Source organism: Diabrotica undecimpunctata, chromosome 3, assembly GCF_040954645.1.
Source record: "Diabrotica undecimpunctata isolate CICGRU chromosome 3, icDiaUnde3, whole genome shotgun sequence".
Classification (NCBI taxonomy): domain Eukaryota; kingdom Metazoa; phylum Arthropoda; class Insecta; order Coleoptera; family Chrysomelidae; genus Diabrotica; species Diabrotica undecimpunctata.
Genome location: NC_092805.1, coordinates 34,290,874 through 34,306,870, shown reverse-complemented (window position 1 = coordinate 34,306,870; position 15,997 = coordinate 34,290,874). Strand labels below are relative to the sequence as shown.

Here is a 15,997-nt window from a genome sequence, read left to right as displayed (position 1 = left end):
ATAAAAATAGAAATAAATTTAGAAAAACTTGGAATATAGACACAGATAAACTAAAATCTAATACAGAACAATATAAAATCAAGTTAAAACCCGCGAAAGTATTAAATCTAGATAAACTTAGCTTAAATAAAATCAATGAAGTCATAACAAAAGAACTATTAAATGCAAGTGGCAACCGCTAACAGAAAACGAAAATCCAAAATAAGTGTAGAATCACAAAACATGCTGAAACAAAGAAAAGATCTTCTAAGACAAAACAAAAGAGACACTGCAGTATTTAAGGATCTTAATCGAGTAATAAGAAAACAGATAAAAGAGGACATTAAAAAACATCAAGAAGACCGTATAGAACAAGTCATAGAGAAAAACTGAAGTCTCAAATGCACCAAACCGAAACTAGGAAAGAAAAACATAATAACCATTAAATATGAACAAGGACCGGTAGAAAAAAGTAAATCTGATATTACAAACTCAATTATAAAGTTCTACGCCGATCTGTATCGTTCCAGAAACGATCCCCCTAACCTCTCAAAGCAGAACTTGAAAAGGCAGATAACAAATGTCAACTCAGAAGTGATGCCCGAAATAAGCCACGAAGAAATAGAAAGAGCAGTAAAAGAAATAAAAAGGAATAAAGCTCCTGGAAGCGATGTAATCCTAGCAGAAATGCTGAAGGAAGGCGAAGAAGAAACCATCACATATCTAAAAATACTTCTTAATAAATGTCTATTCGAAGGCAACATACCCGAACAATGACATACTGCTAAACCAATACTAATACACAAAAAGAGAGACATCACAGACCTGAAAAATTATCGAACAATTTCAGTTCTTTTTCAACTTTACAAAACCTTTACAAAGATTATTACAAACAGAAAAACAATTAAATTTGACGGCCTTTGCACCTGTGACCATCTACAGTGTGTAAAAGCTAAATGGAATAAATTCATTATTTAGGTTACTGTACATATTTATAAAAAATCCCGAAACATGTCAAATTTAAATTATAACTTGACATTCTTTAACGTGAAAATGCAACCCCTACCTTCAACCCCCTTAGAATGACAGGTACAACCCCCAATTTTTAAAATAGGAAGTATAGGCTTGTGATATATCGTTTGAAAGGTCTTTTCATTCTCCATTCAAAAATGTTGTCGCTTTCAAGTTTATTAAGATTAATTAAGATAAAATAAATTAAAATCATGTTGTTACCGAAATTCGCTAAAATATACTCAAAATTTATTTCCCGTTTAGGTCTTGCTAATAAGAAAGTGAACAAAAACCATAGCAATGTGGTTTTTAGATGGTAACCATTAAAAAACTTTAAAGAATTTTCGTGGCAACGTTATTTTAACACCCATTAGTAAATTGTTTTATTTAAGTTGTCAGTATTTTAATTTAAGTAAAAAGTTCGTTCAATTCAATTCTGAAAAATGGTTTACGAAAATAAATTAAATACGGATAAAATGAAGAAATTAAAATACGGAAATAGATTAACGGAAATGCATAAAATAACAGTTTTACAAATGATTGGTTACGGAGATAACACCCGAACACAACAGGAAGTAACTCGCCTATTTCATGAGAAATTTTCTAATTCACCGCCTATATCCCAAGGAACAATAAGTAAAATAGAGAAGCAGTGTCGCGAGTTTGGTCATGTAAGGAAGATAAAAAAAGCAGCTGCCAATGCACTGAGTGATGAACTCAAATTAGATGTGTTGCTTGAGTTTCAGGAAAATCCACATACATCGAGTAGACAGGCATCCACTACATTCAATGCTAGCCATACATCACATATTAAAAGAAAATAAATTGCATCCCTATAGGGATAGGAGAACTTTTTTTGTGAGCAAATGATGGACATGTTGGATAACAATATTTTCCAATTAGAAGACGTTATGTTTTCTGATGAGTGTACTTTTTCACTTAACGGTCATGCTAATCGGCAAAATTGCCGCTGCTGGGCCACGGAAAATCCTCACTGGATGAGAGAAGAACACACTCAATACCCTTAAAAGGTAAATGTTTGGGCAGGAATTGTAGGAAACAATATCATTGGTCCCTTTTTCATTGAGGGCAACTTGAATGGCAACAATTATTTGGAACTACTTCAAAATGATGTCATTTCAACGTTGGCAAATTTATATCCTGATCCAGGAAACCCTCAAGTTCCAGCGAATACAATATAGTTTCAGCAGGATGGAGCACCACCACATTACCAACTTAATGTCCGGCAGTACCTCAATACAATATTTCCCAATCGGTGGATAGGGAGGCGAGGATCGATTGAATGGCCAGCGCGAGCACCTGATCTTACATTATTAGATTTCTTTTTATGGGGATATGTGAAGAGCCATGTGTACAAAACTAAACCTTCTGATTTAAATTACTTAAAAGAACGAATAACGCTTGCGATTAGGTCGATCACGCCTGTTATGTTAAATAATGTTAGAAGACAGTTTTCTTTGAGATTAGGATGTTGCCAAGACGTTCGCGGTGAACATTTTGAACACCTACTTCATTAACATTTATAGTTCTTTTTCGTGTTCCACATTTTATTACGTTTTGCATTACATTTTAGTTTTTGATTGTATTGTAGCGAATTTCGGTAACCACATGATTTTAATTTATTTTATCTTAATTAATCTTAGTAAACTTGAAAGCGACAACATTTTTGAATGGAGAATGAAAAGACCTTTCAAACGATACAAGCCTATACTTTCTATTTTAAAAATTGGGGATTTTAACTGTCATTCTAAGGGGGTTGAAGGTAGGGGTTACATTTTCACGTTAAAGAATGTCAAGTTATAATTTAAATTTGACGTGTTTCGGGATTTTTTATTAATATGTACAGTAACCTAAATAATGAATTTATTCCATTTGGCTTTTTACACACTGTATATACTTTAAAAATCCTAATAGAAAAGACTAACGAATACAATCTCCCATTATGTCTGGTTTTTATAGATTATGAAAAAGCTTTTGATAGCGTAGAACTGTGGGCAATAGAAGAAGCATTAGTCAACAACCGGATTGACTCCAGGTACAGACTATTAATACATAATATTTTCGAACAAACTGAAATAATAGTGACGTTGGTTAATGGAATTGAAACAAGACAGTAAAAATTAACCGAGGCGTAAGACAAGGATACACAATATCTCCAAAATTATTTACAGCTGTCCTAGAAGATATCTTTAAGTCAATAGACTGGGAAAATAAGGGAATCCCTATTAACGAAAGATACTTGAACCATCGTAGATACGCAGATAATGTAGTACTAATAGCCGATACGTGAAGTGCACTGAATTCGATGATTGAGGAGCTACACACAGAATCCCTAAAAAAAGGACTGAAAATGAATTTCAGCAAAACTAAACTAATGTCAAACAAAGATGACAAACCTATGATAAACATCCAAGGGACAGAGATAAAACACGTACATGAATATATATATATATATATATATATATATATATATATATATATATATATATATCTGGGTCAAAATGTCAAGGTAAGCAAAGAAAATCAGACTACCGAAATAAGCAGACGTGTAAAAATGGGATGGGCAGCATTCGGAAGACTTTCATACGTACTTAAAAATAAAAATATACCTCAAAGACTGCGAACCAAAGTGGTAAATTCCTGTATCCGACCTGTACTTACATGTGGAGCTCAAACCTGTTTATTCACTAAAATTAACATGGAGAAGATTAGAAAAACTCAGAGAGCTAAGGAATGACAGATGCTGGGTATCTCACTCAAACACCATAAAACCAATGAAGATATTCGTAATAGAACAAAAGTAAGAGATGCTGTCGAATAGTCAGCTAAACTGAAATGGAAATGGGCTGGATATAACGAACGTCTTAAGGATGGCCGATGGAATAAAGAAATCAGGAATTGGCGGCCATATGAAGCCAAAAGACTACGAGGAAGGCCGCAAATACGCTGGAGCGACGATAATAAAAGAACTGCAGGACCAATGTGGAAACGTCTTACAAACAATAGAGATGAATGGCGAGAATTAGGAGAGGCCTATATTCGGCAATCCGAATAGAGAGAAGGGCTTAAAAAAATCATATGTTAATACCTTATGATGGCTGTTTGATTCCATTACAAGTTATATTAAAGGATATAAGAAAAATACAGATTATATTTATGGATATAACAAAGTAAATAGAAAAGTAGCCAGATGCATACTTTTATGTTCGAATTTATTAACTAAACCATAAACTAAGGTTAACATATTTAACAATACTTTTGAAACTATTTTATTTCTAATAAATTACATATTTATCATTTGAAATTTTTCAAAGCGCTTGTCTTAATTACTGATCTCTATATCCAAAATATATTCTGTATGTAATGGAAACATACCATGCGGTCCGTATGTATAGAATAAATTCATTTTTGGCGTTATTATGTACTATCTGAAAAAAAAAACCTGAAATAGGTCGATTTTTATTTTTAAATTGACAATTTACAGTATGAAAATATTATCCTCTTCCAGCACCCCCTTTGAATTATAAGCACCCCCTCGAAAATTTTAAATAACAAAGGGGGTCGTCTGGCACCTTGTTAGGAAGGGATTTTAGTCCTCTGTTCAGAAAAGAGAAAATTTATTTCTAAGATGTAAAATTTTGATAATGTCTCTATCACAAAACTTTAGGTTGAATGAAGATAATAATGTCACATAATATTGAGAATGTATTTTTCAATGTAATTTTCAATTAAATTAAATGTTTTGGATTTTGGAATTCCCGCTCAACATTGTGTACGACCTCGGGGGTTATTTTGTTAATTTCTTCCGTTATCCTAACTTTTAAATCAGCAATACTATTTGGTTTATTAAAATATACTTTAGATTTTAAATAACCCCATAGGACGTAATTGAGAGGAGTCAAATCGGGGATCTAGCCAGCCATTCGATCGTTCCACGTCTTTCAATTCACCTATACGTGCAAACTGCGGGAGAGCTCTGTCTTGTTGGTAGTAAATAGATCGATCTATCTCATTTGGATGATTGACATCAGGAAAACATCTTCGTAATGTAAGCACTAAAAATTTAATCAAAATATCTAGATACACTTCACCATCAACTGTGCCCTCAAAAAAATAAGGACCAATAATTTTATTGTTAATGATACCAGCCAGTCAGGATTTTCTCTGAGTTTGTTGACTGTTCCGTTTTAATGAAACGTCGCTTCATCAGAAAAAACTATTTTGTTTATGAACTTCAAATCTGCGTTCATTCTGCCCATCATCATTTCACAGAATTTCTACCTGGTTTTTCAATATTTTTTACATGTCCAGTATAACAAAAGTTCTTTTTAATTTTTCTAACTGTACAGACCCGGCAATATTGCTGATGTAAAAGTTAACGTATAAAACGTTATACGTAACGTGTAAAACGGAAGAAACTAACAAACCGAGGTCCTTCATAACCCCCGATGTCATTCAAAATGTTGTACGAGAATTCCAAAATCGCCTTGGTTATTGTTAAGAAGTGAATAATGAAGGTCAAGTTGAACATTTAATTTAATTGTAAAAACCAATTTTCTCAGTTATGATTGCACAAACTCAAAAAACTTTATATTGCTGAATATAGGACTAAAATCCCTTTCTGACAAGGTTCCACACAACCCCCTTTGTTATTTACAATTTTTGAAGTGTGCTTATAATTCCAAGGGAGTGCTGGATGGGGATACTATTTTTATACTGTAAATTGTAAATTTAAGAATAAAAATCGATCTGTTTCAGGTTTTTTTCAGATAGTACATAATAACGCTAAAAATTAATTTATTCCATACATATGGACCGCATGGTATATTTCCATAATAATTAATCTTTAGAACTCAAAGAACCCGAGAATCTACTTGACCCAAAGTGTTTTTTTATTGGGTACTTCCTAAGACTAAAGAATTGAATAATATACGATGATTATACCGTGTCTGCTGATTCAGAAATGATTGTACTACATGATTTGACAATCGTTTATTCACAAACAATTACTGTTTTTTCTAATGTTTTTTTTTTTCTTCTATTTTTTCAGATAACGAATGATCTTCAAGGAACTGATTCACTCGAAAATTCCAATTAGGAGGTCAGGTAGGTGATCGCATGGTTTTGCGTGGTCGCACATTATCTGCATCATACCATAATCATTGACATTTTCAGTTCAGTACTCGACACCTACATACTAACCATCTTGGTTAGATCCGGTCATCGATAAACTAGGTCTATGTTGATGGTATAATTTAAAATTTGTAACAGCCCATTTTGCTACCTTCGACGAGGATCAAATAAAAAATAGTTGTGTTAGGCGGAATATTTTTCCAATTAATAAAAATATATTAGAAACTACAAAAAAACAATGTACCAATTAAAGTACATAAATATTGCTATGGGGCATACTGCTTTTAAACTATACAGTATTTTTAGTAATGTGTTATTATAGATTTGTAGTGTAATATCAGATTTTACCAAAAAAATATGTTTTGGTCTAATTATGGAGCAAAAGATTGATAAAAAAAACCATTACTTATCAAAATCCACAAGGAAACTAAGTTCCTGTGTTTGGCTGTATACCATATATTAAAAATTTAAATAAAATCCTTTATAAAAAGGTATATAAAAAAAAATATATAAAAAAAAAAAAAGGTATATAAAAAACCCAGTTGGGCTATGTTAAATTGGCAAAACGTTTTCGGAATAAGTATTCCATCATCAGTACCCTAAAAGTATTTAACCACTTAATTAAAAAGAATTGAAATAATTTAAGTTTTGACTAAGGTTAGTGTAAAATGTGGTTAATACTTACAAGTTAATACATGGATGTAGCCACTAAATATGGGGTTACAAACCCTTTAAAATATGCTAATTGAAATTTAGTTTACATAATGTCTGTTTTACAATTTAGATGGTAAAGTTACCGTTGGATTGGTAACATGGTGACATATGACTCTGCAATAAGTTGCAAGTCCTGAGACGGTATGTCTACGAGGACTTCAATAAAGCAACTGATTAAAATGACAATCTTGGCAGGTTATGACGGAAGTTGTGACAGAGCAGTCAGTGTAACTATATATGTCTATTTAAGACAAAAGCCAACGTTATTTAAAAATTGTGAAAAATTGAAATAAAATAAAATTATAACAGTATCAACCATCAATGTTATTGTTGTGAATTATGTATGTAAGATAAAGTTATGGTGAGAAAATTATGTGATTAAAGGTAGGCAACCAACTATACAGTGTCAAGTGGTGAGATGAAAAGATTCTAATATAAGGCCCTTTATGTTTTAATAACATCTGGTACCTGGAAAATGGAAACTAGACACAGGTGGACAGTTGGGTTCTTGAAAAGTATAGGAATTAATATGTTTGATATGTGAGAATGTTATTCAATGAATGAAATAAAACTATTGTAGTATAAGACAGATGTAAAAATTGACTTATAACTCAGTTATAAGTGTCACTAACTGAGTTATAAGTCAATTTTTACATCTGTCTTATACTACAATAGTTTTATTTCATTCATTGAATAACATTCTCACATATCAAACATATTAATTCCTATACTTTTCAAGAACCCAACTGTCCACCTGTGTCTAGTTTCCATTTTTCAGGTACCAGATGTTATTAAAACATAAAGGGCCTTATATTAGAATCTTTTCATCTCACCACTTGACACTGTATAGTTGGTTGCCTACCTTTAATCACATAATTTTCTCACCATAACTTTATCTTACATACATAATTCACAACAATAACATTGATGGTTGATACTGTTATAATTTTATTTTATTTCAATTTTTCACAATTTTTAAATAACGTTGGCTTTTGTCTTAAATAGACATATATAGTTACACTGACTGCTCTGTCACAACTTCCGTCATAACCTGCCAAGATTGTCATTTTAATCAGTTGCTTTATTGAAGTCCTCGTAGACATACCGTCTCAGGACTTGCAACTTATTGCAGAGTCATATGTCACCATGTTACCAATCCAACGGTAACTTTACCATCTAAATTGTAAAACAGACATTATGTAAACTAAATTTCAATTAGCATATTTTAAAGGGTTTGTAACCCCATATTTAGTGGCTACATCCATGTATTAACTTGTAAGTATTAACCACATTTTACACTAACCTTAGTCAAAACTTAAATTATTTCAATTCTTTTTAATTAAGTGGTTAAATACTTTTAGGGTACTGATGATGGAATACTTATTCCGAAAACGTTTTGCCAATTTAACATAGCCCAACTGGGTTTTTTATATACCTTTTTATAAAGGATTTTATTTAAATCATTACTTATCAAATTGTGGAAGATTTGATGCAGTGACTAAATGGGATTTAAATTCTTCCGATGGACGTACCATGTCATTCAATAACTTCAAGGTCCTGTTAGATGAACAGTAACGCTTATAAAAATGATTATAATATAGGAAGTACCAGTGTCAATTGTCAATATTTAAACACAATCAGACCAATGGTTTAGTGTTGGTTTAAATGAGGTTACTTTTATAATTTTCAAACTAACGAAAAATCCTAATAGTGCGATTATAAAGAATTACTTTATATATGATATTGTTGAAACTAAGCAATGGCTTGATAAATTTGTTCAGACTCTGCTTAATGCAAATTATTGAAAAAATCCTAATAGTTTGTTTAAGAATTTACTTTCTAATGCGAAAAATATTGTTCAAACTATGCATTTACTTGATAACTTTGTTTGGATTCTACTGGATACAGGTTGATATGAGTTTCAACTCAGTGATAAAAATAAAAATGACGCTCTGGTAGCCCAAATTCGGCAATTTTCCAGGACCATATCAAAAGAATCCTTTTAACCCACCATATTTTTATTGTATATATTTTATTTGTTTTGTATAACTATTTGTGAATAAGGACGTGGCGTTCAAAGTTGAAGTCTTGTTTGCTCACAATCGATTTGTAGCGTTGTTTGTAATTGTTTCACCACAATGAAAAGTATTTTTTTATCAATATGATTTAATAGATAATTATGCACCGTACATAATAGATATTTATGCATCACTTCCCTATAAATGATTCCCTGATTGGAAGGAGGAAGCAGTAGTTGAAAGCCACCAGAACCGACCGAAGCTGGCAAGATTGCTGCTTCCATATTTTGGATACGCGCGCTATTTAATTTATGAACACTCATCATATTATGAAAGAAAGAACCAGTCGTATGCCAATGCAGATTATCAAAAACAGTTTGGTAAAGCAACAGCACCCCTCATACAACTTATTATCAATGATCTAGATATTGAAGTCAGAGAGAAATTATGGTAGAGCTGGAACAATTAGAGAGACCGTGGAAGAGAAAAGAAAAGACTTGTTCTTTGAAATCGGTAAAGAAATGAAGAATACGGATAGAGGAACATACGACTACAGTTTATCAAAAAATGATTCGATTAGCGTTGTACGATGAAAAGACAATTATTCCGTTGTCACTATGGGATCTAACGTTCATGGGGTGTTTCCTCTAACCTCAGCCAACAGATATTTTGCTTCTCAAAAGAAAAAGATAGCAATTCCACGACCTGAAGCTATAACCAAATATAACAACTACATGGAAAGCACGGATCAGATGGATGCTAATGTCAATGTGTATCGAATTGGAATTACAGGGAAAAATAGTGGTTTCCATCTTCACATGGTTGTTAGATGTCAGCATTCAGAATGGGTGGGTTTTAAGGTCCCTTAAGCTAGCGGGGACACATGAGCGGAATCCAATTTAACCTACGTAATATTTTTTCACCAATTTTTCACTAATTTATTACCACCCTAATAATTTTTCACCACCAAACCAACCTTAAGGGGAGCGATTCTGCTGGCTTAAGGTTCAAGCTAGCAGAATTCAAAAAAAAAACTTTTTGTTGATGGCATATTTTTTCACCAATTTTTCACTAATTTATTACCACCTTAATAATTTTTCACCACCAAACCCCCCTTAATGGGAGCGATTCTGCTGGCTTAAGGTTCAAGCTAGCAGAATTCAAAAAAAAAACTTTTTGTTAATGGCATATTTTTTCACCAATTTTTCACTAATTTATTACCACCCTAATAATTTTTCACCACCAAACCACCCTTAATGGGAGCGATTCTGCTGGCTTAAGGTTCAAGCTAGCAGAATTCAGAAAAAAAACTTTTTGTTGGTGGCATATTTTTTCACTAATTTTTCACTAATTTATTACCACCCTAATAATTTTTCACCACCAAACCACCCTTAATGGGAGCGATTCTGCTGGCTTAAGGTTCAAGCTAGCAGAATTCAGAAAAAAAACTTTTTGTTGGTGGCATATTTTTTCACTAATTTTTCACTAATTTATTACCACCCTAATAATTTTTCACCACCAAACCACCCTTAATGGGAGCGATTCTGCTGGCTTAAGGTTTAAGCTAGCAGAATTAAAAAAAAAAAAAAACTTTTTGTTGATGGCATATTTTTTCACCCATTTTTCACTAATTTATTACCACCCTAATATTTTTTCACCATCAAACCACCCTTAAGGGAAGCGATTCTGCTGGCTTACGGTTCAAGCTAGCAGAATTTAAAAAAATATGTATGATCTACCACAGTGTTCTGCTAGGTTTTTACGAATTTATTACAACTTTAGTAATTTTTCACCTTTTACTACCCCTTTAACAAAAATTAAATAAATTTGTTTTTTCAAAAATACTTGAATACATTTACACGGTGTGTGTGTGCGAGTGTGTGTGTGTGTGTGCGTGTGTGTGTGTGTGTGTGTGTGTGTGTGTGTGTGTGTGTGTGTGTGTGTGTGTGTGTGTGTGTGTGTGTGTGTGAAAAACACTTCTGTTGTAATAATTGGTATATTTAATTAAAAATTACTACTTACCTATTACTTATTAATTACTTACTAAAAGTACTACAAATTTCACTGGACTGATAAGTCCGAAAATGTTTTGAACTTAATCCTTTAGGATTTTTAAAATTTAATTAAATATACCAATCACAACAGTGTTTTACTTCAATGTTCGAGTTTTTTAACTATATGATATACAGCCAACTCACGGGAATGATCCCTTTTTAAGTTGTAAAATTTTGTTAAAAAATAGGTAGTGTACAAAACAACAATATTGCAATGTTTAGCATATAAAAAAGTTGGTGAAGTTGGTGTTTGTGTAAATTCTAGCATTTAAAGATGTAAACTACTTTTCTTATTTGATTTTCTAGTATTTATGGGAATTATCTTCCACACTGACACATACGGATTTCAAGATTGGAGGGTTATTGGAAAACAGATCCACTATTCAGCTTAAAATCTTTTTTGCAGAACATCGGAAGAGATCTTTTTCTTATAATTTTAAGGTGCTTAATCTTCATCCATAATCCAATGGGACCGAATGTTATTCCTGAAGATCGGTTTTATAGAATAAGAACAGTTATAGACTTTTTAATAATAAAATGACTGCTCTGCGTTATCCAGTAAAATAATTATCGCTAGATGAATCGATGGTACCGTGGAAAGTTAGACTTAGTTTTAAACAATATACTAAACAAAAGACATAAAAGACGATATCAAGGTTAGAATTAATTCGTAAATTAATTTATAAAAAAGCAAAGAAAGACGGAATATCGCACGCGAACATTTACCTATAAATAATTGCTAATAAATCGGACAAACGCGAAACGACAACGAAAAGATGCAGAGTATGTCCTATCCTAAAAATAAGAAAAAACCCAATTTATGAGTGTGTGGATTGTGCCGAGAAACCAGATCTCTCCGTGGGCGATTCTTTCAAACAATTTCATAAACAAAATAAATAAGTTAATATTTTTTTGTAATAACCTTTAATTTTTACCTATATTCAACTGACAATGAATGAAAAATCGACAAAGAATTAAAATACAAATATCTTTAAATTTTTAAAATGCTGCTAATATAAATTTATTTTACTACGCAAATAATCTATATCAGCTGTTCTGACCAACCGGTAATTTCGGCCTCATTTGAATATACCTACTTAAAATGTTTTGCAATATAAATTCTTTATGTTATACACCTAATCTTAAAATTATGTTTTGACCAATCGTTAATACTCTTCTTATTTAAATATTATTAAAATATTAAATACCTAAATTATTTTTCAAATTTTCATCTACCTAATGAATGCAAATCTTTTAACAATAGGGTGCAATAGGTGCGCACGATCCCGACGACCCTCCTTTACAATGTGATAAATAATGAAATAGACGTAATAAAATTATTTCAATTTGAATATTTCTTACCTGGTAATTTATTCTGTGAAATATAAAAATTCCATTGTATTTACTAAAACTCAACTTGATTTCAGTTATTTTATATTCATAAAAAGGATTTTTTAAAACGGGTAAAATTTATAGTTTTTGGAATAAAGTATTTTCATATTTTTAATATTTAAACATTGAAAAAATAAATATTAGTTAGTATAGAATAACATTTGAAAATGTTTTTCAATTAGGGTAGTTGAGAAAAACATGACTAGGCTGGTAAAAATATAGTAAAATTCTAGCAGAGCACTCTTGTGTTTTCAAAAAGATTTTTTATTCACCTAGCGTCAATGTGTATCTTGTTGAATGTTTCCCATTATCTGAAGCTTAGGGGGTCAAAAATTATAAGGATGGATCAAATTTAGTAAAAACCAGGCAAGCAATTTATATTTTCAGTTACAAGTAGAATACAGTAAAATTATAAAAATAGATTTTTTATCACCTTAAATTTTAAGGTAGTAGAATTATTGACTCCTCATAGAGGGTAGTTGAAGGGTGAAAAATTACTAGGATGGTAATGTATTAGTACAAATCTAGCATAATACTGTGGTATCTCATATTTCCGAAAAGATTTGCTTTGCATTCAACCAGCGTAAATGTGTAGATGGTGGAATTGGTGAAGTTCGTTAACATTTAGTAAAAACTAACCAGAGAGTTTCTTATTTTACTTATAAATAGTATTTAGTAAAATTATAAAACAAAACTTTTTCACCTTTAATTTAAACATAGCAGAACTATTGACTTCCACTAAGGGTTAGTCGAGGGATAAAAAATTAGGTGAAGTTGGTAATAAATTCGTAAAAACTTAGCAAAATACTGTGGTATATCATAAATAATTTTTTTTAATTACGCTGGCTCAAATATTAAGCTAGCAGGAATGTTTCCAAATAAGATTGGTTTAGAGATGGAAACTTATCAGGGTAAAAATACTTTTTTATGTCAGTTATAAGTAGAGGATAGTGAAATTGTAGAAAAAAATTTTTTTCACGTTAAATTTTAACCTAACAGAATTATTGACTTATCACAAGGGGTAGTTTAGGTGTGAAAAATTACTAGGGTGGTAATAAATTAGTAAAAACTTAGCAGAATACTGAGGTATTTCAAAAATACGTTTTTTTCTTATTTTGCTGGTTCAAATATTCAGCTAGTAGGAAAGTTTTCGAATAGGTTTATGGAATTATCAGGATGGTCAAAGTTTAGTATAAACTTAACAAAACACTTTTTTATTTCAGTTATAAGTAGTGGACAGTAAATTTGAAAAGAAATTTATCCTTAAATTTTAATCTAACACATTTATTGACTTTTCACAAGGGGTAGTTAAGGGGTGAAAAATTACTAGAATGGTAATAAATTCGTAAAAAGCTAGCAAAACACTGTGGTATATTATAAATATGTTTTTAATTCTGCTGGCTTGAACCGCAAGCCAGCAGAATGGCTCCCCTTAAGGGTGGTTTAATGGTGAAATAATATTAGGGTGGTAATAAATTAGTGAAAAATGGGTGAAAAATATGCCATCAACAAAATTTTTTTTTTTTGAATTCTGCCATCTTGAACCTTAAGCCAGAAGAACCGCTCCCATTAAGGGTGGTTTGGTGGTGAAAAATTATTAGGGTGGTAATAAATTAGTGAAAAATGGGTGAAACTATATGTCATCAACAAAAAGTTTTTTTTTTTAATTCTGCTAGCTTGAACCTTAAGCCAGCAGAATCGCTCCCATTAAGGGGGGTTTGGTGGTGAAAAATTATTAGGGTGGTAATAAATTAGTGAAAAATTGGTGAAAAAATATGCCATCAACAAAAAGTTTTTTTTTTGAATTCTGCTAGCTTAAACCTTAAGCCAGCAGAATCGCTCCCATTAAGGGTGGTTTGGTGGTGAAAAATTATTAGCGTGGTAATAAATTAGTGAAAAATGGGTGAAAAAATATGTCATCAACAAAAAGTTTTTTTTTTGAATTCTGCTAGCTTGAACCTTAAGCCAGCAGAATCGCTCCCATTAAGGGGGGTTTGGTGGTGAAAAATTATTAGGGTGGTAATAAATTAGTGAAAAATTGGTGAAAAAATATGCCATCAACAAAAAGTTTTTTTTTTGAATTCTGCTAGCTTGAACCTTAAGCCAGCAGAATCGCTCCCCTTAAGGTTGGTTTGGTGGTGAAAAATTATTAAGGTGGTAATAAATTAGTGAAAAATTGGTGAAAAAATATGCCAATAACAAAAAGATTTTTTATTTTATTATTCTGCTAGCTTGAACCTTAAGCCAGCAGAATCGCTCCCATTAAGGGGGGTTTGGTGGTGAAAAATTATTAGGGTGGTAATAAATTAGTGAAAAATGGGTGAAAAAATATGCCATCAACAAAAAGTTTCTTTTTTGAATTCTGCTAGCTTGAATCTTAAGCCAGCAGAATCGCTCCCCTTAAGGTTGGTTTGGTGGTGAAAAATTATTAGGGTGGTAATAAATTAGTGAAAAATGGGTGAAAAAATATTACGTAGGTTAAATTGGATTCCGCTCATGTGTCCCCGCTAGCTTAAGGGTCCTTGGGTTTTAGCCAGAAGTAAAGGGAAAAAAATTTGAAAACTTCAGTTTAGATGGAAAATAGTTCAATGCTACTTATCAAAATACAAAAATCGTGGTCGACCTTCAACATCTGCTGGGATTTACAGAGTTTACGAAAATATTCAGTTTGATAGATTTGATCATTACATTACGAAAATAATTTTGATATTAGAATTGCGTAAGGTCGAATGCGAGTTATTAATAAAAATCAATCTGAATGTGACGAAACATTACTTTTTTAATAAAGACATTTAAGTTAAGATTCATTTTATGATATCATATGAACTATCCTCATTTGAAAAACCCAGTAACGAACATAAAAAATAGTGAACGTCGTTTTAAAATCTTGTAGCATTGTCATTTTTCTAGTAATAACGGCCCTTAAAATTTTGATGGTGCTGTAACACTATAGGCGTATATTATTTCGTATACCGTCTCTTTTTTACCCTTAACTACTTCTAAGTATGCCATATTTTCAGTTCCCCCTATAATTAATTGCGTCTGTTTTTGGTTTATGTTAATAAACCATAAAAAATGAAAATTTCGTGTTTCCCACGAAACCAATTGCGTATTATAACCACAGTTGCACTTTCCTTCCAAAGTATCTAATAAAATTGTTTATATTATTACTTAGTAAGTTGCCTGACAATAGGGTATACAATACCCAGACACCGAGTTTTGATTAATTTCTAGTTTTGGTGTTGCAATGGCAGCAGACGTTAAGTAATTAGTTCTTTAAGTACAGTTTTTTGTGGTGAGAACGGGGTAAATCTTGTTTATTATTGTGTTTAATCATAAAATATAGAAAGATTTCTTTATCCTTCTAAAGTTCTATTGCCAGGCTGCATTTAAGTAGCCGCATTTGTTATTGTTAATCAATTTTCATTCTTTATTGTCTTGTTACCGACGAGACAAGAATGGAATTCGACTTGACTTCGAGGGTTGATTCCCTTTTTTGCGTTAGAGCACATGGAAGCGTACATTTTATATTAGAGTTTTATGGTTAATTAGCTTCTCTACGTCCAGTGTAATCTACAAACTTGTGTATAATCGTTTAAGTGTCGGAAACATTTTTTCTCGAATATGGAAATTTATAGATTTATAGAATGTAGACAGACATAATAAGCTTTCGAC

At 31.7% G+C, this 15,997-nt stretch overlaps 1 protein-coding gene across 4 annotated transcripts in view; it reads left to right on the top strand.

Moving 5' to 3' along the window:
* Positions 1-15,997, top strand: part of LOC140436664 (uncharacterized) — a 604,390-nt gene that overhangs the window by 134,108 nt on the left and 454,285 nt on the right. For all 4 annotated transcript variants that reach the window (XM_072525674.1, XM_072525672.1, XM_072525675.1 and 1 more), the window contains one exon: positions 6,062-6,117. The gene's annotated coding sequence lies outside the window, so the exon portion shown is untranslated. The remainder of the gene's footprint in view (positions 1-6,061; positions 6,118-15,997) is intronic.